General features: G+C 42.3%; 1 protein-coding gene and 1 long non-coding RNA gene across 11 annotated transcripts in view; one reads left to right on the forward strand and one right to left on the reverse strand.

Annotated features, from left to right (window-relative positions):
* The window catches only part of LOC108141263 (PDZ and LIM domain protein Zasp), a 58,222-nt gene that overhangs the window by 15,341 nt on the left and 21,911 nt on the right, over nucleotides 1-20,970 (forward strand). The gene's annotated exons all lie outside the window — the stretch shown is intronic.
* LOC108141272 lies at nucleotides 14,928-18,312 on the reverse strand. The gene is made up of 3 exons (XR_001774224.2): nucleotides 17,110-18,312; nucleotides 16,379-16,982; nucleotides 14,928-15,905 (listed from the first exon to the last, which is right to left on the reverse strand). It is a non-coding gene; the product is annotated as an uncharacterized LOC108141272 (long non-coding RNA).

Consider the following 20,970-nt stretch of genomic DNA (forward strand, 5'->3'; position numbering starts at 1 on the left):
GTTTGCAAGCGAGTCTAATCAGTAGCCAAAGTCAGTGGAATTCTTACTGCTCTCGTCATAAAGACATCGCGCTTTATTGTTTTGGGACCAAAACATTGCTTTAATAATGTGAAATTATTGATTGGGAGCTTAGTAATTGCCGCAATCTGCTCCGTTCTTCGGTTTTACCCCAAAATAATCTGTAAATATTTTTGTTCGTTCAGAAATAACACGAATTCTGTGCGCTCTTTTTATCTGTTTGTTTTGGCTTCGAGTGGGCGCTGGCGGTGTGTGGGGGCGTGGCCAGCGCTAAATGCGCAATTTCTATTTAAACAGCTGTGGATTTGTGTCAATGCTATGGGGCCTCTCTCTCTTTTGAGCTGCAACGAGCTATTTAAAACAAAAAATAAATAAAACACACAGCACATCAAGTGCGATTATCATGGAATTGAGCTGTTTCGATAAATTTAAATGGGATAAGCTCCAGCACTTCTACCAATTAGCAGCGTTGTGCTTGTCAATGTTGACCAGAACTACAACAGGACTTGACAATTTATTGAAGGTGAAATTTGTTTTGAATTTAGGCGAATATCATACAGCATGCACAACGCAATTTGCGCTATTTGGAATGAAAATATTTATGGATTACACAAAGAAAAACAAAGCCATACAAATCCCAATCGTTTTGTTAGCCACTCTCAAGTTTTTCCGCCCATAAATCCGACCAGTCAGTCCATCTCGGCGATGAGTTGAGCTGCCTGCCGGCGGTGCGACATCTCCTGGCTGGATGGCTGCCTTTTGCTTTTCGAACACTTCAAGCCCAATTGAATTCGGAATGGCGCACTTAAGCCGCATCCTCCTCCGCAGGATTTTGCGTAAAAACTTTGCTCATAATGAGCCACACCGGGAAAAATGATATTTTCAAATCGACAAGTCCAACAAGTCAAGTACCTAAAAAGTCTGGCCTCAAGATTTAAAATAATATCTAAGTTTGATAAATGAAACTGACGCTAATGAAGCTAGACATATTACGATCGACGTATTTTCAACAGGCTGTAGGAGGTCGGCTATTTCCTTCAGCAGAGTTTTGTATTTAGACTTTTCTTATATAATTCTAACATGTCAAACGTGTTGGGAACACTATCAAAAATAAGCATATATGTAAAGCAATAAATGGTATTACAAACATGTGCTTTATTCCCCAATAAATTTTTCTCCCTGTGCCAGAGCTGAGCTCCTTGGTTGCCAGGACACAAGCTCCGCAGCGGAACTAAACCCCGACGAACTCGAATGAACTCCGGCACTTTTCTGAACTGAGCTCTGGCACTCGAGAGCTCTCCTACCTTGACAACGAATCATCATCTCAGTCATCGTCAGCATCCAATCATGTCAGCTTCCTGGCTCTTGCTCTTGAGCCACTGCCAAACAAATTGGTCTCCTTTAAATGCTGCCGTAACTCATCAAGATGCAACACATGCCATGGCCAGGAATAAATCCCCCTCCGCCGATTCCATCAAACGACGAAAACCGGTGGTTGGCAGTTGGTTGGCATAAAAATAAGCTACTGAGCTGCTTAAATCGGATTAATTTATGATTTCTCGCAGCGAGTTTCTGTGTTCAATTCTCGAACCCCGTCAGAATGAAGTCCTTTTCCTGTTGCTTCCGTTGTTGTCCTGCGTCCCATGTCCTGTGTGTGTTATAAGCTTTATGCCCACGGATTTCACCCACTCGCACAGAAGCCACGTTTATATATTTCATTATCAAGTGCAGAGGGTTCGTTTTGGGCCACAAAAAGCGTCGCACAAAAGGCCAAAGTCAAACAAAAGCGAAAGCCAAGCGAAGCACAAATAATGGACCAAATAAGTAATACAAGAGAGCGCAAATTCGGTTTACTACAAATTTTTGGCTTTCTGGCCAAAGAGCTCGGTCCACACACATAGCACATATCGTAGCAACTAAAGGAATAAAAAAAAGCATCAGTGTCGGCTATTAGCCAACTTAAAGTCTAGACAACCTCGGGAGGGGGCGTGGCACCGGCGGAACACTGGAGAGGACAGTGCATAACAAGCTACTGACGGCATCCAAGGCAACCGACGTGGTCGCCAGTCCCACACACATGATCCTCCAGCCCAGCGTCCTTTTTCCCGCGTTCTGCTCATGCAAATCCGTTTGGCGGTTTCTGTGTTGGATACCCTTGCAAAAGGTATGCTTACAAACTAGTACTTGCACATTTCATCAAGTAAAGTACAGTGTTATTATACATATCAAAGATCTTTTATAAGGTAATCATCTTATGCTATCATATTCAAGAATTCCTAAAAACATTGCAAACTATACAAACATAATTTAAAAGTATTTCTCTTTCACAAAAGAATGAAACTGCTTTAACAAGGGAGTGCATTCAAAACATCGCTTTCGAGTTGACCTTCCTCTTCAGATTTTTTCTGGTTTCGCTTCGTTTTGGCTCAGTTCAGTTTCGGTTGTGTTTTTGCTCGTTTTAAGCTTGTTTGTTTGCCTTCCCCGGTTGGCCATTAATTATTTGACTCCTGTCTGGGGGCAGCCTTTGTGTTGGTGCCCGTGCATGTCTTTGTCTCTGCCTCAAACTAGGGAAATTCCATAATTCGGACCTCGCTCCGCTTCTCATTTTTTTAAGGTATATTAGCGCGTCGTTCAATTTACCACCATATCTTTGGTCTAGGGTATCGACTAGTTGCTGTCACCCTGCGAGTCTGCTGTCTACGTCTGTTTCTGATTTATGCGAGCCAAATTATAGAAGCAAATTTTCTTTGCTTTGATTTCGGGCTTTTGTGTAATTGAATCTGGCAGAGGAGACACCCTCCTGCCGTTCTGCACTCTCGATTGTTGACTCTCGATTGAAGTTTGTAGCTGCTGATTGAACTTGCACTTTTCTCGACCAAGAGTGTCAACACACACACGAGGGGGAAAGAGGAGAAAGAGGCCTGCGGTTGCTCTCAATTCCCTCGGACATTTTATTAATTGCACAATGCCTCAAGAGCAACTGTTGTTGCTTGATTCGACACACAGAGACATGGAAATTGCATTTGTGCACTTGGCAGCAAGCTTACAAACATGTGTAGTTGCTGTCGAAATTTGCGTTGCGGTTTATCGCACTGGAGAACCACAGAAGAGCTCTGATTATTGGCCATAAGTCTCACCTGATCCCCAGGCCTTTTACTTGAGTTGCCTCAGCTAATTCCACACCAATTACCAGCGCAACGTTAATTGAATTAATAAAGAGCCAGTCGGCGGAGCAAACAACATCTCGATGCAATGCTGATTTCCCGTGATTCATCTCTGTCAGTCGCAAAAAGGCGTAATTGATAAAAGTAAAGCCAGCGAAACAAAAAGGATAACCAGACAGTGATTAAGTGCCTGGCTGCGTCAGCGCCGCATTTGATTGATTATCAATTTTACGGGCCCGCTTTAACGGACCCATGACTACTGCACTGGACATCGATGCATGCCACTGCTGCATCGCACTGCCAATTTAAGAGTGTTCAAATTTATTGAACGGCCCGACCCACATGCCCGTAAACCTGGCTGCTTCACCGGTCTCCATATCCATATCCACTTCCGCTCTTGGGAATCGAGTGGCGCTTCCGTTTTGGTTCAAGCCACTCCCAGAGAGTGTGGGTTCGTGAGCTGAAACAAAACAATTGGTTTATATGTTTTGGTTATTTATGTATTTTCATATCAAGAAGTATCTTCGGATAAACCAAGGTTTGCCATGATATTTTCTCGATTTGTGATGATCAGCATTCCTTTTAAGTTGTAGATTATTCTAGTAATACAGTCCTTTTGTATTAAAGAATGAAATATTAAAATTGCAATCCCGTTTTTTTTTTAAATTTCTAACATTGGGAATTTAGCAAATATGTATGAATACTATTTCGTTTCGTTTCGAAATTGTGTGCCTGGAATCCGTGTATCCAAAGGTTCTTTTGTGTCCTTAAATTCTTAATTTGTAATGATCAGCATTACTCTTTCATTTAAGCATGAAATTTATCAATTACCTTTTATCATTGTGCTTTAATCTTCCTTCTTTTGTATATCTAACATTTTACGTTACAATATAGTAACTCTCTGAAACCATGTGCTTGTGCTCCGATATCCTCTGACCTCACGTGCCCATCTCTCGTGTGGTCAGGTAGCTGGGACTATCTTTAGTCACTTTAAGTTCACTTGCACTTCATTGCACACAGTACTCTGGCTGCTGCAGCAACTTCGATGCCGCAGAGAAGAAGTGGAGACCAGACCGACCAGAGCAAACCAGACCAGAGTCGAGGCACGTCTTATTTAGATTTATCCTGCCTGCTACGCTTCAGTTGAGTTGTCGAATTCGTGCCTGCTGGTGCGCCTGTGTCTGTATCCTTCTCATCCGCATTTGTGTGATATCTCTTTCGGGTTGCTGGCTATATCTTTAATATATTATTGAATATTTTGTGGCCTGGTCCGGAAATTGTACTAATGTCTAGCCAGTGCGAGCCGCATCCTGGTGCTGCGGCAGCAGCCTCCACATGCAAAAGTCACATAAATTTCTGCTCCTTTCCGCCTGCAGATTCCCATTCTCCTTGTGGCCTAATCCTTGTGCTCAGCATCGCTGCGCCAATTGTTGTTCCGACTGCACAAGAAAAGTATCCCGCATAAGGAAAGTTTGCAGCTCCTGCTTCTGCTACTGCTATCTGTTGTCCTTGCTTTTAAGTTGCATGTCAGCGAGCATAAATCCTTCAGTGGAAAATGCTCGCTCCGCTGCATCTGGAGCACACACATATCCCCGTACATTTAGCCGGGGATCCCAGATATCGCAGAGCTGTAAGCGGAGAAATTATTGGCCGAGCTCAACGCGCTGCATTATGTGCGCCATAAATATTTATAACTTCTAAGCGTAAAGAGCAAACGCTTAAAGCGGAATCGATTCTGCTCTGTTCTGGAGTGGAATGGAATGGAGAATGGAGTGGCCTGGATGGCAGCCACTCTTGGAGGCCCCGATTAGTCAGCTAATGGTAATGCATGGCAGCCTTTTGTTACCTGCTTGCCCTGCCAAATGATTCACTTCAGGCAGCCCATGTCTTTGTTTCTGTCCTCCAATCCTCAAATTGATATCTCTGAGTCACTCGAGTAGTACAGTCGAAATCTTGTAACTGGAAATTTGATGAAGGCATTGGAAGAGAATCAGTAATATTATTCACCAAGTTGCAATAATATTTTCTTTTAAAATGCTCACACTAACTGTCCTAACTAATTTTAAATCGACTTTCATTTAAGGCTTTTAAGATGAAATACAAAAGTCTTGCCTTTGCAGGCGTTAAGTCGTTAGCTTGAATATTTTAGAGAGAGATAATCATAGTTAGTCTATACATTAGTTGTTTCGTTCTGTGATTACCAAAAAAATCTCATAAGACCAACAACCAGGTAAAGCAACAAATTCTAAATATTAGAATATTGTTAGTCAAGTTCGGCTTAGCGGATTTAGACTGTACGTGGCCACATTGGCATTGTTTCTCCTGCATTCTCCGCTTTTATCTCCCCGAGCTGCTCTCCGGAGTCTGTGATTTAATTGTTGCTTAGTGGATTTTCGCCGCATCAGCGCTGGATAAGGGCAAACCAAGCGGAAACGGAAATTGCGCGCTGCGCACACTTATCTCTGGCCCCATGCTCCTCAATCCCTGGCTCCCTGCTTGATGTCCCTATTGCTCTCGGCTCCTGGCTCCTGGATATCTCACTTCCTGTGCGTGTCCGTGTGCTCGAAAAGGATGTGCCCGGCGCAAATTGCGTGCTGCGGCGTAATCGAAATAAATTATGAGCCGCACTTACATTGCGGCCGGCTCTCGGGAGTCGCGGATTCCGGACCGAGGGCTTTTAGCGGTCCGGCCGTATTTGTTTGGCTTTAATTGGCGGCGAGTTTAGGCGGCGGCGACAGGCGAAGTTTGTCCGGCAATTAGCGGAAGGTAATGGCATATGGCTACCCGCTGGCATATGCTATTATCCGGGTTATTATTTTATTCTGATCTGCTTCATCCGTCTATAGTAGTCTATAGGAGTATGTGGCCCCGGCGGGCATTCGCATTTGCCGTAACGATATGTCATTGATTTGCAGTTAAGAAGACGGAGCTTCGGATCGATGGCATCCCCCTGGCAGCCATTACGCATCAGTGTCCTTCGAAGCTGACTCTCCATCTCCATCTTCGAGTGTCGTCAAGCGCCTTGGGGCCATGATATATTATGGCCTGTCGCCTTGTCTTGTTTATTTGCCGCACTTTCGGGGGGGATGCGATGGCGATGGGAAATGGGAAACTTTTTTATTGTTATGACGCATATCTGCCTGGGAGAAATTGAGACGCTCTTGATTTCCCGATGATTTATTGTCCATCCAAATTGATTGAATATTTACTAAACGTCTCCGGCACTGCCGCCTAAATGGTTTACAGCTGCGCCTGCTCCTGTATCGATCCCAAATCGAAATCGATGGCTTTGAACTCTCGGCGGCAAGGAGAGGAGGAATGAAAGTCTGCAAAAAAGTCAATTTTGTTAATCAACACGAACGACTTAATCCAAATTGAATGAACTCGAACCTGGGGGCCTGCCAAAGCGGATCAGCCGCTACACATCATCCGGGCTAAATGTAAGAAATAAAAGCGGGCGCAAATTTACACATTTTTCGCATTTCTGCACCACCGCCCCCGCCTCTTTGTTGCCCTCGATTTTTCCTCCTTTTTCAGCTACGAAACATTTGCCAATAAGTGACTGCGAACCGAACTGAACCAAACCGATGCGAACCGAAAGCAATCGGCTCAAGGCTCAGGGCTCACCGAGCTCAGGTGAGAGTCTGCAGGCCTAAAAAAGCGAAAATTGAAAAACGCAGCTACCAGGGCCATAATAAAACCCCAAACAGGAAAAAAAAGAGCTTTGGGGCCATCTGCGGACGCTGAACATCAGGATACCCTTATATATTGTGTGATGTTTTCTGTACAATCTAAAGAACCGAATTGGGACTTTGCTTGTTGGAAAACCTAATGGGATTACAAAAAGTCTTTAAAAAAAAAGTTACAACATTCGACATCAAAACTATTTTCAATTGTATGAACTAGCTCAAAATATATAATAGCATATGATTATTTTGTTTTGATTAAGCAAAGTCTATGCATCACATAGTACCCTATAAATAATTTGATAACATTTTCATAAGTATTCAAAATCTACTGGAACGAGTTTCTAAGATCAAGCATAACAATAATAACATAATGAATTGTACAGCTTTATAAGTGTCATTATCTTAGATCATATGTTAAAGATAAGCATCTGCATTATAATACAAACTGGAAAACTCTAGTCCAGTCGACAAGGGGATATAAAAGTCTTAATACCCTTTGAAAGGACCGCAAAGCAAACAAAAGGGCCTGAGAGGGAGAGTGAATTGCGTTTTGTGTGTGCGAGGCAGTTTGTGCGGGTGGGCGTGGCACTGCCCACAGCCGGCTCAGCCACGCTTGAGGTGATAATGTAATAAGCACTTTTTATGACCCTGCCGGATTTAGACCTAAAATTCCACTCCGCTCGGAATCTGAAGGGCATTGTTTTGTCTGCAAAGTTGGCTAGTTTTTCGACGACCAACAGGCACATCCGGATATGCTAGACCCCCCGCCTTCGGATACCTCCTCCCTCCGTCCGTCCTGATCCTCATCCTCTCTCCATTTTTTTGTCCATTCTACGGCAAGGATTTAGATTTTAGCCTGCAGTTGTTTGAGCTCAGCTGAACATATTGTCTAGCTTTTTTCTATTTTTTGGCAGTAAGACTCTGCTAATTGGTGGCATTCGCATTTTTGGCAGTAAGGGAGCTCCAAATGGACGGGTTTGCAGGTGTAAAGTACAGAGGGGAAATGGAAAATATGAAATTTTCACTCACCAACATTGATTTGACGATGAGATGCAGAATGTATTGCCTACCTGAATGGAAAATTATAAAATGTGTTAGTTTCTTATTAGGACATGTGAATATAGCAACTAACCTGTTTCCTTTGCTTAATCAAAGTAACTTAATTGATTGATTGCTATGTTAATTGCAATAATTTAGTAATTTCAAGTCCTTTATTGATAAATATGTATGTAGATTTAATGAAAAGCTATACTTTTTGCAAAGCGTCACCACACACACACACTTGCAATTGAACTACATTTTCTCTTTTCACTGAAAAAAGGGGCAGCAAAACACAAAACAACACAAGAAACACATGTTTTCTGAACAATTAACACTTGTGCTTTATCTGGTTATTAATTTTAAAAGCTTTGAACTCTAATTTTGCTTAAATTAGCACATATTAAAATGTTACAAGCAAATAAGCGTCGTTCTTCTTCTTCACTTCTAGCGATGACAAAGCTTAGCGATGAACTATCGGATCGCAATTAAGTTGGTTAAAATCGCTATGAATAATCGTTGAAATAATTCAAACAGACAAATTGATTTGGGTTACTTTTTTGTTTTTGTATAATGCAGCACATTAAAGTTGTCCATATTCAACTAGTTTATAATTAATTGGCAAGTCGGCCAATCGCCAACTGGACTTGCCGAAATTACACATGACCATAACTTTTTTTTACCGAGATCGATTGTCACGCGATGCGATGATGCCTGCACTCCCGCCGAAAAGTTATCGATGACTTGACTAATTACCGAAAATTCCGATTTCGTGTTGGCAAATTTGCCGTTCTTTCGTTTTATTTCGCTGCCATTAAATTGAACAAAACCGGGACACATTTTACAGAGCAATTCGCCATTAAGTATTAAGTGGACCCATGTGGCACAATGTTTTTCCGCATTTAAGAGTCTTAAGTGATTAAGCGAGCGAGACGGACATATGCTGGGACATGCATCAAACATACTGTCATTAATATAAAAATGAAATTACCTTGTCCAGCGCCAGATGCCATTAAAAAGGGAAAAATAAGAAAAGCGCTCGGGACATCAGGACGAAAGCGCTGTTGCTGTTGTTGTTGTTGCTGCCGTTGTTCTTGTTGCGCATCATCAAATTGAAAAATGTCAGCGATAGACAGAAGAGGAGGAAAATGGAGGAAAATCAGAGAACAATGCGGCACAGGACAGTACAGGTAAAACGCAAAGGTAAAGGTAAATTGCCACGCCCTCGGGGGCGACCTTGTTGTTGTTATTGTTGTTACCCTGCTGCGGACGCGACCCAGTTGCATTGACAATCGACAAATGAGGAAAGATAATGCAGGCATTAATCTTGCTACCAGCAATTTGTCAGCGCTCCTCTGCTCTTCTCTCTATTGCCGTCTCTTTCGGCCCGAGATGCCAGTTGCAGTTCGAATTTCTCGATTATTCCAGAGGTCAACACAAAAAGGGGTTTGTGGGGCTAGAACCCACCATATTGCGAGTTAACTTGACAGAGGAGCTTGTTCAGACTAGTAATATGGCTTTTGAATTAGAGAGGGCTTATGGGATCAAAAACTAGCACTTACTTATTTCGGAATTTTTTTTTTAATTTTTGATGATTTGTTATCTTAAAATCTTTATCTTACGTAATTCAAATTGTCTTGACTTTCATAGGGGCTAGTACTCACTATAGGGAATTTCTTTATGGAAGAGTGTAACATTAAAACTTCTTAAAAATTGTACCTCGTGCGGTAAACAGATTCCTTAAAGTCATAGGTACATACATTTTTTAAAATATTTTTTTTTTAATTCTGTAAACTCAAACCTGTTCAAATAAGACTAAATGATTACTGAAAACCCTCGAATAAATTTACACAGTACGCCCCTGAGTTTCAGAGTCTAGGAGTTCGTCCCTGTCTCTTCTAAACGTTGCCTTCATCAATTAATTTACAATTTGCCAGACATCCGTGTCCGCATTCACAGTCTCCAGCTTCAGCGTCAGCCCTTCGTCCTCGTCTGTGTTATCCTGCGCTGTGTGGTCAGCTTGGCATACTTTTTTCTATTCCTCTCGTGGCCCACTAATGGCCATGTCCTTGCATCCTTGTACCCCTTCCACTCCCACTTCACCCATTTCGCCGCCCCCTGCATCCGTAAATTGCATTGCTTGCCAACTTGTTGAAAGGCGGAGCGAACTTAAATGCTTTTCAATGTTTTTCCATGCAGTGGTACCCACTTAAGGTCACAGATAGTGCACTGAAAGAAATGTGAACTCATTTTGGAACTGTTTTTTCGTGTATACAAGTATACTATATTTTAAACTTTGAAGTTCATTGAGGTTTAACTTGATGTATCGAATTCGGTTGCGTCGATTGTACTTTTTAAACTGATATAGTAAGAAACTGGTACAGCTATATTCTCTTATAAATTGCTTAACCATTCCAATTTAAATACAATTTTTCTTTAAGTAAAGAAGACAGTTGTGCTGGGAACCCCGTTTAATGGTCACAATTTAGCTTTTAATTAGATCGGCAAATTTGTTTTCGAACCATTTTGTTCGCTCGTGCGGATGGCGAATACGAATTCGATGCTGGGGAAATCGGTGAGGGAATGGGGATTCCGCCCGTTTCCCACCCAGAATTAGAGTGCTTACGGTTTTTCATTTTAATTGTTTTTGTGCGGCGAAGACGACCCTTCGGCTCCCATCCCTTGAGTTTCGCTGCCGTGTCGCTGATTTATTTATTTCTATTTGCTGTTATTTTACTGGTGCTCTGTTGCTTCTTCGGTTTTTATTTTACTTTATTTTGTTTTCCACCAAACCAAGCGAGCGCAATTGCGGTCGCAGAGCGTCTGCCCCTCTTTCCCGGCTCCCATTTTCCCGTTTTCCGCCCCCCGGCGGAAAACCCCTCTGCAGCTGTCTGCGTGCCATGCTCTAGTTTTCTATTTTTGCTTTCCCGGCCGTAATGGCAACCTTAATCACGTAATGATTTTGAGCGAGTGGGGCGGGTGTCCGAATTGTGCCCCCTCCGCCCATCCCACATTTCATACTCCCACCACCACGCTTTTCCTACGATTTTCCTCCTGCTCTGCTCCTTGCTGTTTGCTCATTCATCGCGGCTCTTGTTTTTGTATTCCCCATTTCGCGTTTCGCAATTGGCACAAATCTCGGCACTCGCCACACTAATGGCCAAATGCTGTGGCGCTAATTGAAATTACATTTCTTAAAGTTAAATATTTAATTGAGAGCTGCCAAGCCGAGCGGACATCATCAGCAGTCCGACGAAGGCTCAAAAGTTGTTCGAGTGCAAACAAGAGTCTGGGAAATTGGAGGTCCTTAAACATCTCTGGGATCTTTCCGTTCGGAAACTTATTTAATATGAAAAGCCTTTAAAAGTTTTATTGAATACGTTTGCTTCACTTGGAAGCGTAACCGAAACTAATGGCATTAGCTGACCCAATTCTCGTTATCGAAATAAAAACCTTTGTAACGTGTATATAATTTAAGTTGCACTAAATACTTTAAAAGGTTGTAAAGCAGTTTAATTTTTATAAACAAGTTTAATCCATTACGAAAATAGCTCTTTATATGGCTGACCTAATTATAACATTTTACTCAAGTAGCATTTTTATGCTTACTATATCTTAATGCTTTGCGCAAATGACATTTTAATGTTTAATGAGAGGGCTGCCATTAAGTATTTATTCTTTTACCAAGGGCACTTTGAAGCTTGTAATTGAAATTTAAGTTATTATGTTTAGCCTATGTTTATGCCATTTAATACCAATCAAAATAACTTTTCCATTTAAAGATACATATGGTGAAAGAGATAGTTTTAATGGGTGAATTAAAAAAGGGCTTAATTGAAAGTTACAGATACCTCTCCTTGCCATTTAGGGCCGCTCTGAGCTCTTCACTTCATCCTCGTGGATGGACATTTCGGCGCCTTTCATGTCAATTCCCCGGTGGACCCTGCATCAGGGCATCATGTCCGATGCTCCGACTCGGGCTCGCTGCATTTTCCCCCGGGAAATGGACGGGGGGAAGGCGGGGTCCGGAGGCCCGAAAAAGAATGACGATGTGGCATGCTTAGAATGCCCGACACGAAAGCGTCGCCAAATCCTAATTGCATTTGTCTGATTGCGCTCGTTGCAGCTGCAACTTCTCCGATATCTGCAATGCTGCATTTCGAGAGGCCTATACAAAGTTGGATAGCTGAATCTGAAGCTGGAGCCGGCTGATGATGATGATGCTGATGCTGATGATGATGCTGATTCATTAAATTGGTTCCCTGCTCCCTGCTTTCGGCCTTATGACAGGAACATGTAAATGCCATTTACTGTTTCCATTTCCATTTCGAATTCGAATTCGGTTTCTGTTGCCCCGCCATTGTCTTGTCATCGTCATTGTCATCCTCGGATGGGAGGACCGATGAGGGGCTGCCTGTCGGTCTTTTGGCTCAATCGGAATTCCATTTAATGTAATTTGAGTGCCATCATTCATGCCTCGGATAACTGTGGCGTGTGGAGGGCGATTTTTGGTTAGGCTGAGATTACGCTTAACACGATTTCACGGCTGTCAGAACTGCGCCCAGGATTGATAGATGCCAAAGAGCGCAGAGCGAAGAACATCTCTGGCATTTCCCAGAACCCAGAAATCATCTTCCCTATTAAGCCATTCCATCAGTTGTTGTGTAAGTGAAACATCCAACAAACTGGCATTTCCTGCGCTGTGCCATGGAGTTTATTTAAAGGCTGACCCAAATGTGCCAGACTGCAGTCCAGTTGCAACCATAGATACACCCGAAACATAGATGCATAGATACTTTGGCAGCTGACTCACATGCCTCGCATTTCGACACGTCCGTCGGTAATGCGTAAACAATGGCCAAAACCATTGGCCATCGAGAATATTGGGCTAGGGATGCGTGGCGGGAAATGCGAAAACACATTGCCGACCAGCAGGTAGCAGCAGGTTGGGAGAGTTTCCCCGCTCCCGAAAATTTCCCAATTCCAAAACACGGAAAAAGCGAGTGAGTGTTGCCCACACGTCTTGGTTATTTCCCGCAACCAATTTCGGGCTTCATTAGAAATTTCCACAGTCCCGCAGAAAATATAATTTATGCATGCTTCTGACACAATACACAAAGGGTTCAAGGCAACCGCAGCCACAACCAGCTGAAGAAATAACAAACGGATTGGCTGGTGTTGGGAATTTCGAATGGGATGTACCCAGCACTTGTGTGACATATTAAATTTTAAATAGCAAAGCTATTGATTATTATTTGGAAAGTCTCTTACAAAGAGAACAATTTTGGAAATAAATTTAAAAATATTATTTTATTTGAAAATCAATGTTCACATAGCTTAATACATCGAAGAAGAAAACATATATATATAAAGTTATGGTTGAGAAAATTATCCATATTCTAAAGAATCAGTTTTTGTAGCTTTCTTTATGTTTGATATTGTTTGAAGCTCTGAAAGAAAGACTAAGTTCATAAACAAAACTTATTTTAAAGAGATTATAAAGCTTGTTAAGTATAGCTAGGTATTATCCATACAAAAATGAAGTTAATTTTAGTATCTGTCCTTGAGTCTCACAGTCAAAATACAAATCGTTAGCAAACAGAGAAAGACTTAGCTCTAAATTACACATAGTGCAGACAAGGATGATTTTTTGCACTTTGTCTTTAGCTGTCACAAACAACATGCCCTTTCAATTTCAAATAACTGGGTAAAATCAGCAACAAACGATAGCGACAACGACAGCGTTGATGCTGACGACACTAATTAAAAATGTTGGCCAACCCTTCAAATGGCTCATGCGGCGACTGACGAGCGCAGAACTCTGGTCAGAGCCAGAAGCAGGAGGAGTAGTCTGACAACCGGGATCTGGAGCTGCGGCCGTGGCTGAAATTGAAAAGCTGGCTAAGCTCCCGGTGGCAGTCAGCAGAAATCCGCTAAATTCCCAAACAACAACCCAACCCAACCCGTCGCACAAAAACAAACAGTGTGCGGGAGTCAGGGGCAGGAAAATGAGAAAAGTAGATGGGGTCAGGACACCTTTCGACCTTGCCACCCGCGGCCCATTGATGATGTTGTTAATGGAAAAAATCTCAACACCCCTTTTCGCACACACAGCTGGGAGAAGGGGGAAATACGAGTATACCCAGGGACACAGTCGTTGGATAGAAAGAGAGTCAAACAATGGCGCGTAATTTTGCGAAATTTACATTCCTTAATTAATCTTGTTTGCGCTGCGGCAGTTGGCAGTTGTGTCTGTCAGCCATAAACCCCTTTCCTTTCCATCTACGACCCTGCTTTGGCTGTGTGTGCCTGGGTTTTTGGGGTTTCATTCGCCGGTGGATCTGCCTGTGGGCTCTGGGGGCAACTAACACCAAGTCACGCTAATGACATTCAAGGCACAAGATGTCGAGATGGGGCCAACGAACACATCCTGCTGTTCCTGCCTTATTAACCCAAATATATATGGGGAGACGTTGGCTGGCGACTGGATATCCCGTTGCCTAATGAACCCTTCTGGGCCCAAAGTTCAGGTTCAGGTCTCAGCTCGCAGATCTACTTCTCGCTTCTCCGCTCGCTTTAATCAACAATTTGCGTACGCAGGCAGCCAGCGCGGGACATGTGACATTTATTGAAATTCTAGTTTAGCCGTGTAAGTGTAAGGGCTCCCCGGCATCAGCTGAGAGCAATTTAAACTCAATTTCCAGTCTGAGACAGAAAGCGGCAACTGGAGCCGTAAATTGCTCCAAGAAGATGAGCCCGCAGATGAGCTTGTGTGAGCCGGGAGTGGCGATGATTAAATTGGATCCGAGATGGGGAGCCTTGTGAAAGGCAACTATCTTTGAGAGTTAGCTGAAAAAAATACTTCGTCGGTAGAGTTATAGAAAAAACACTGGCTGAGTGTTATATATATATGTATATGTAGGAAGATTTTAAAAAATGGGATATGAGTTATAGGAAAACCAAAGAAAATATATGCAACTTTTTTAGTTTCTTTTTTTTTATTTGTTTTAAATAAACAAACTTTTTCCAAGAATTTCAAGACAGCTCCTTTTCTTAATTGGAAAACAAGAAACATAGAAAATTGTAAATATGGTTAATTTAAACCGCAAACTAATTACATCTTCCGTGGTTAAATTTTATCTTTCTTTGACTGCTTTCAACATCGTGTGCATAAATGCAGTAAAACACTTTCCTTGAGTGGCCATAAAAAATCGCTGAAATTACACAAATGTCATGCGTGAGTGGGAACCGTTTAAATTGTATCTCTGGCTGGAAAACCTGTCCCGGGAGTAATCAGCGAATCTATCACAAACTTCGTGCGTGAGTGGGACTTTCACCTGGACCAACCATTCGTGACTTGGTTTCAGCTGCAGTCAACCCAGCTCCACAACTGCAATTGGCAATTTCTCACTCGTTTTTACCCATTTTGCTGCTGTCACAACTCACAAGTGTCCAGTGCAAATCCAAAGCCAAAGTCAAAGCCAGAGCCAAGCCCCTCAAGGCGATTGTCGTTTCTAGAGAGAGGTGTTGCCTCAGCTGTCCAGGAAATCCACACATGCCAGCCCACAGATCCGCAGATACCAGATACAAAGATACAAGTACATACTACCCATATGCGAATGGTTTTCTTTACTTATTTTTGGAGCTTCAAGTCCGGCATTAGCGGCAGATTAATGATCGGCACTCCGACTGCGCCCACGCAGCGGATTAGAAAAGTGGATGTGGACGGCTGCCGGCAGTAACTGCTCCACATACGGATCCAAATCTCAATCCCGAATCCGAACCCTCCTCCGTTGGCCAACATTCATTAGCCGGGAGCTGACTGCCGCAAAATGCGCGGCATTGTGGCAAACTTTTTCCCATTGCTCCTCGTTATGAATATGCAACATTTATATAAATTGTCACGTTTATTGCAGTCAGACTGTTTTACTCTCACGCTCGTTCTGCTTTTCCCTCCATCCATTTTGTGTGTGTGTGTGTGGCTGCATCTGTCATTCTTTCAAATCAAAAAAAGTGAAATCTAGTTACAGAATTTCTTTATATGTTGTGATACCCTTACCGAAATTAAATTTGATCTCAATTTTCATATGAAAATGTTTAAAATGGTTAAGAAAATATATAGTTTGAAGTTAAAGGCTTTTAATAAATACTTAAGTGCTAAGTTAATAGATACATTTAAATAGACCTTAGACTTTTGAACATTGAATAAAACGGTTTTCGATTTTTTATTTAATATTATTAAATATTAAAGTTTGTATAATTGTTAATTAGTGAATTTTTAAACTGCGAATTTCATAGGCGCAACTTCGTTGCTATAATGAGCTCGTTGCTACTGGGCTTGGAGAGTTATATACATTTATATATATTTATTTATATCTATAAAGAGGGGTACCAAATTTAATTTACAAATGCTTTCCCCACTGGGGATTGCAAATACCCAAAAGTTAAAGAGTAGATCAACCAACTTACAGGACGTAGTCTGCCTGCTGATGGTGGAACGCGCTTTTGTTGAACGTTGATTGCAATCATAATTTATAAATGTTGCCGACAGTTTGGCGGGTGCCACGATGTTGCAGTTGCTGCCGCCCATATTTCGCCATCAATAAATAAATATTATTTGTCTGTCTGTCTGGCTGGCTGGTCAGCCCTGTAAAACGATGGGCGATGGTTAGAGGAGCGACAGTCGAAGCCATTAGCAAGTGATTTGGTGACTTTTCCAATCTAATTGAATGTGGCGGGTCAGGGGAAAAAAGCTTTAAGTTGAAGTGTGGCCCAAATGGAAGACAAGCAGCGAGAAGCACTTTAAACTGCCAGGCCAACGAAGTCCTAGTGAATTGTTTCTCTGGTCGGGAGTTTGCTGTTTTTTATTCACTCTTTGGCTCGGTTTAATCGCTGCCAGCTCAGTCTAGTTGCAAACTGTTTGCCCGTCGGGATCCCGATCCCGATCCCCTCCGTACTCCCGTTTTTGCTGGTCAAGTGTTGTGGTTGCCATTTGTTTGTGCCAGAAAGCCGCATCAGCAGTGGCGGAGTTTTCTGGGGCTCTCCAGTGATTTACTATGGCGAGCGGCGGCTTCTGGGGGAGACGTGGCGTATGAGTGATGCGCCATGCATATTCATACACATTGAGATTCATTGTATTTGCGCTGCATTTCCGCAGTATTTTGTATTTTATCTGCTTTGTTCATGTTCGCTCTACTTACGACTTTTCCGCAATTTCTCTTTTTTTTCGCCTTTTACGGCCCAGAGAGCCGAAGATAGATAGACGGGGGGGGCAAAATTAAGAGTGTGTGGCTGTCATATTGCTCGCCTCAGCAGGGGCTTTAAGCAGATTTATTTTCAATTAAACAAGCTCATAACTTGGCCGACAACTTGGCAAAAGTTGGCAGTCTGCTAGGCCTCCGCTCCTCCAGAGTCCTGCGAGTGTGTGTCCTGGCTCTAGGTTGTACTGTGGCTTAATTTACGCCACAAATTCAATTTATTTGAGATACACCTAATCCACAAAAGCAAACTTGATTTATCAACATAAATATTTTGCATACAAAGTGTGAGCGCATCCGCATCCCCTTCCTTACTGATTTCCCCATTTCTCCGTGGAGAATGCATTTGGGTTCGGTTTTTGTTCTATTGTTGTTATTTTGTCTCTGGGATCTCGATGTGTGTGTGTTCTGAACGAAATTCAATTTTAATGCACTTGAATGGATTTGAGCAGCGCTTAGTTGACTTGATTACGGGCCTTTGGCTTTGGCTTCGGTTCGCTCCACAGAATTTCATTTGCTTTATGGATTTTCCGATTCTGGATGGCCGAAACCATTTTTCCCTTGACTCTGGCAAATCAAACACTTCAACAACTCAGCAACGAAACGAAACGAGACGAAATTCTTCATACTTTTGTGAAAATGTTTGTCAAGCTGCCAGCGCCAAACCAACATCACCACGAAAGCCACTTGGCCATATCTGGGAGTATTTGTCATAACGCATATAATTTCAAGAGCTCCTCTCAAGTGGCCCCGGCGACCAGCAGAGAAGCAGAGAGCATACATATGCAGATGCGGACTAAAATGCTAAATACATGCCAGGGAAATGCTGATGATAATGCAAATGAAATTATTTTTACAACATTTACAACTCTCAGCCAGGCATGCTTCTCCTACCCAAGTTCCGTCCAGTCGCCATATAAATCATCATTTGCTTGCTCCAGCTTCGCTCCTCATTTAGTTGTTCTGGCCTGTGTCAGCGCCCACAAACATGTAATGTTACAGGACTCCGCATTAATGTCCAGCTCCCTCAGGGGCAAAAAGGAGCGGAGTGTAAGGCTATGAGCTATGGAGGTACCTAAAAACATTGTATTATACGGTGGTTGTGGTAAAGCCTTTTGACTTTATGAGAAGCGCAGAGAAAAGCTTTAATGGGTACACAAATTTATGAGAAGCGCGGTTGAAGGATTAGAAGAAGTAAAAAAAATATCCGAAATGGCACTACTTGGCTTTTAAAAAATGTATAAACTCATAATTTTTTTGTTAGTTGAGCCTTCAAATGGGTATCAGAAGGGGTAACTAAAAGAAATACGTAACCGAAATGTGAAAACGTGTTTTAAATTAATCCCTTTTGTACCACTGGAAACTTGGTTAAAAAACCGGTAATAAACCCTATTTGTGACAAATGTTCTCTTTCGACTGATATGCTTCATAAGGAACATGGTATCAGGGGTTGGACATAACATACTGCACCCTATGGCCAACAAGCTCGACCTGTGGGATCTGAAAACGGGCAGCAAAACTAATAATGTGACTGAGGGCGGGGCCAAAGCTCCTGGTAATGCCATTTCAGCCTTGTCCATCTACTCGTACATCTGGCCCGCTCATAAGTCATTCGAGAAGGGGCAAAAACAAATGCTCTGTCAATTGTCGGCCAGCCGCAAATGCTATAAAGCTGACAAATGTCGAGCGAGTGAACAGATAGATATTCGATGTGGGGAGAGGGATACAAACACGGATCGCAGGTACTCATAAAACTGTCCAAATGTCAATATTCCAGACCCACGAAGTTGTGCCAAAAAAAAAATACTTTTCAGGCCGCGCTCGCTTTGATTTCGGTTGCCTGACTGCCTGACTGGCTGGCTGGCTGACTGACTGGCTGACTGCCTGACTGATGAGGGCTAAAGGGAAGGGAGGAGTAGTCAGGACGAGGAGCCAGGACTTATTTGTTGCTGTCTGCGAAACACCTTGGCCAAGCAATTTCAATTTTACCCACAGCCGACAGCAAGAAAATGAACATGTCAACGGCACACGTCGGATATGGACTTGGATTTGGCTTTGGTTTTGGCTCTGCCACTGGGTGTGCATTGTAAAAAAAGTTTACCTCACTATGATAAATAACTTTAAAAATAAAAAAAATATATTTTTTTAATTAAAAAGTTTTCCGAGTATTAATTACATCCAAAAATGACCTATTAAAATTCTTAATTTATTTTTTTTTTAAGAAATTAACCCCTTAAATCAAATTGCCACGGATTTAAGTATTAAGATTGGATTTGAGAAAAAATATATCTCTAAATAATTTTGCTTTTGGTACTCTATATATCTTTTGAATTTAAATAGTCATAGTTTAAAGTGTTGATAAAGTACAAAGATTAGATTGTAGTTAAAGATATCTAAATATATTTTCAATTATTTTCCTCAGTGTACATTTTTGTGGCTCGGTTAACCTGTCGGCTCTGCTCGGCTGATCCGATTCGCTGCGCCTCGATTCAATTCGATTCGTTTTTCGGGGGGCTTCGACGTTTTTTTGGCAACTTTGTAAATATTACAAAATTTAGGTGTCTCGCTTGGTGAGTGCGCCAATGAAATATTTATGCTCGCACACAACGAGCGGCGGTGTATCTGTGTGCGAGTGTCTCTGTTTGTGTTTGTTTTTGCACGAGCGTCGCCCCGTTTTGTGCAAATATAAACCGACCACAGTCGAAAGGGGGTTTTCGGGGGCGACGGCAACTGACTGACTGGGCCTGCCAGTTGTCTGATAAACAGACAATTTGCCAAAGTGGATACGTGCATGGCGCGTATAATTTTGGGGCACACCTGAGCCCCCGTTCGGACCTCATTTCGATCCCTCCCAGCATTTGGCCTAGACCCCGAGTGGAGCAACAGGAGCACATCCCCTGGCTACCCCTACCCTCCTCGTTCCTCGTTCCTCTGTGGCTGTATTTTGTGGTTGTGGACTTTAGCCTGATGAGTGTATCTATGTGTGCCAGGCATTGAGTGTGTGCTTAGTTGGTTAGTTTGGCTGATGAAGCGACATTGACAGGCCAAGTGACTTCCATTCTAAGCGGCTTTAAATTTGCCGAAAGAAGTTTGAGTTTTAATGGAGCTGAAAAGCTTAACAGGGCTGCACTTGTATATATATACATGTATAATTAAAAAATGGTATATTTAATCCTTTAATAGCTTGATCCAAAATAATTATTGTGGGTTGGAATTTTCCTTTAGATTTATTTCAATTGTTAAGTGCATAAGTTAATAAAACACTTTTCGAATAGCTTGAAAAACATTAACAGCCACTTGCAAACATTGTTTTCTCCAAATAAAACTTTCTAATTAATAGTTATGTCGAAAACTACGTGCTTGAGTGTCACTGCCTTCCATTTCAATTTCAAGTTTGAAATTTGAAAATTCTCTGCCGGCTGTATGCGTCAGTGCCTCCCACACAGCCGCTGGCCATACAGAAAAATCTCCGGCGTAACTTTTACGATTTTAATCGTGCAAATTTATGGCATTTTCCCGCACGATTTCCCCGCGGACGCACATATATTCGGAAATAAATAAATGATGAAAACAAACATGCAAAACGCACACAAAGCAACGCCTATAAAACTAAACTTTGGCCAATAGTTGCTGGCCAAAAACACAGATATATATGTACTATATATATATGTAAATGAATCTGCATGTTCTGATGGTCGGAATGGTGGAATATACATATATTCAGCTAAAGTCAGCGCCACCGCGGGTTTTGGCTCCGCATTGCCGCTCATAATTTTTGCAGTCGCCGCATAATACATTTAAAGC

The sequence above is a fragment of the Drosophila elegans genome, unplaced genomic scaffold (genome assembly GCF_018152505.1).
Source record: "Drosophila elegans isolate 14027-0461.03 unplaced genomic scaffold, ASM1815250v1 contig_183, whole genome shotgun sequence".
NCBI lineage: Eukaryota > Metazoa > Arthropoda > Insecta > Diptera > Drosophilidae > Drosophila > Drosophila elegans.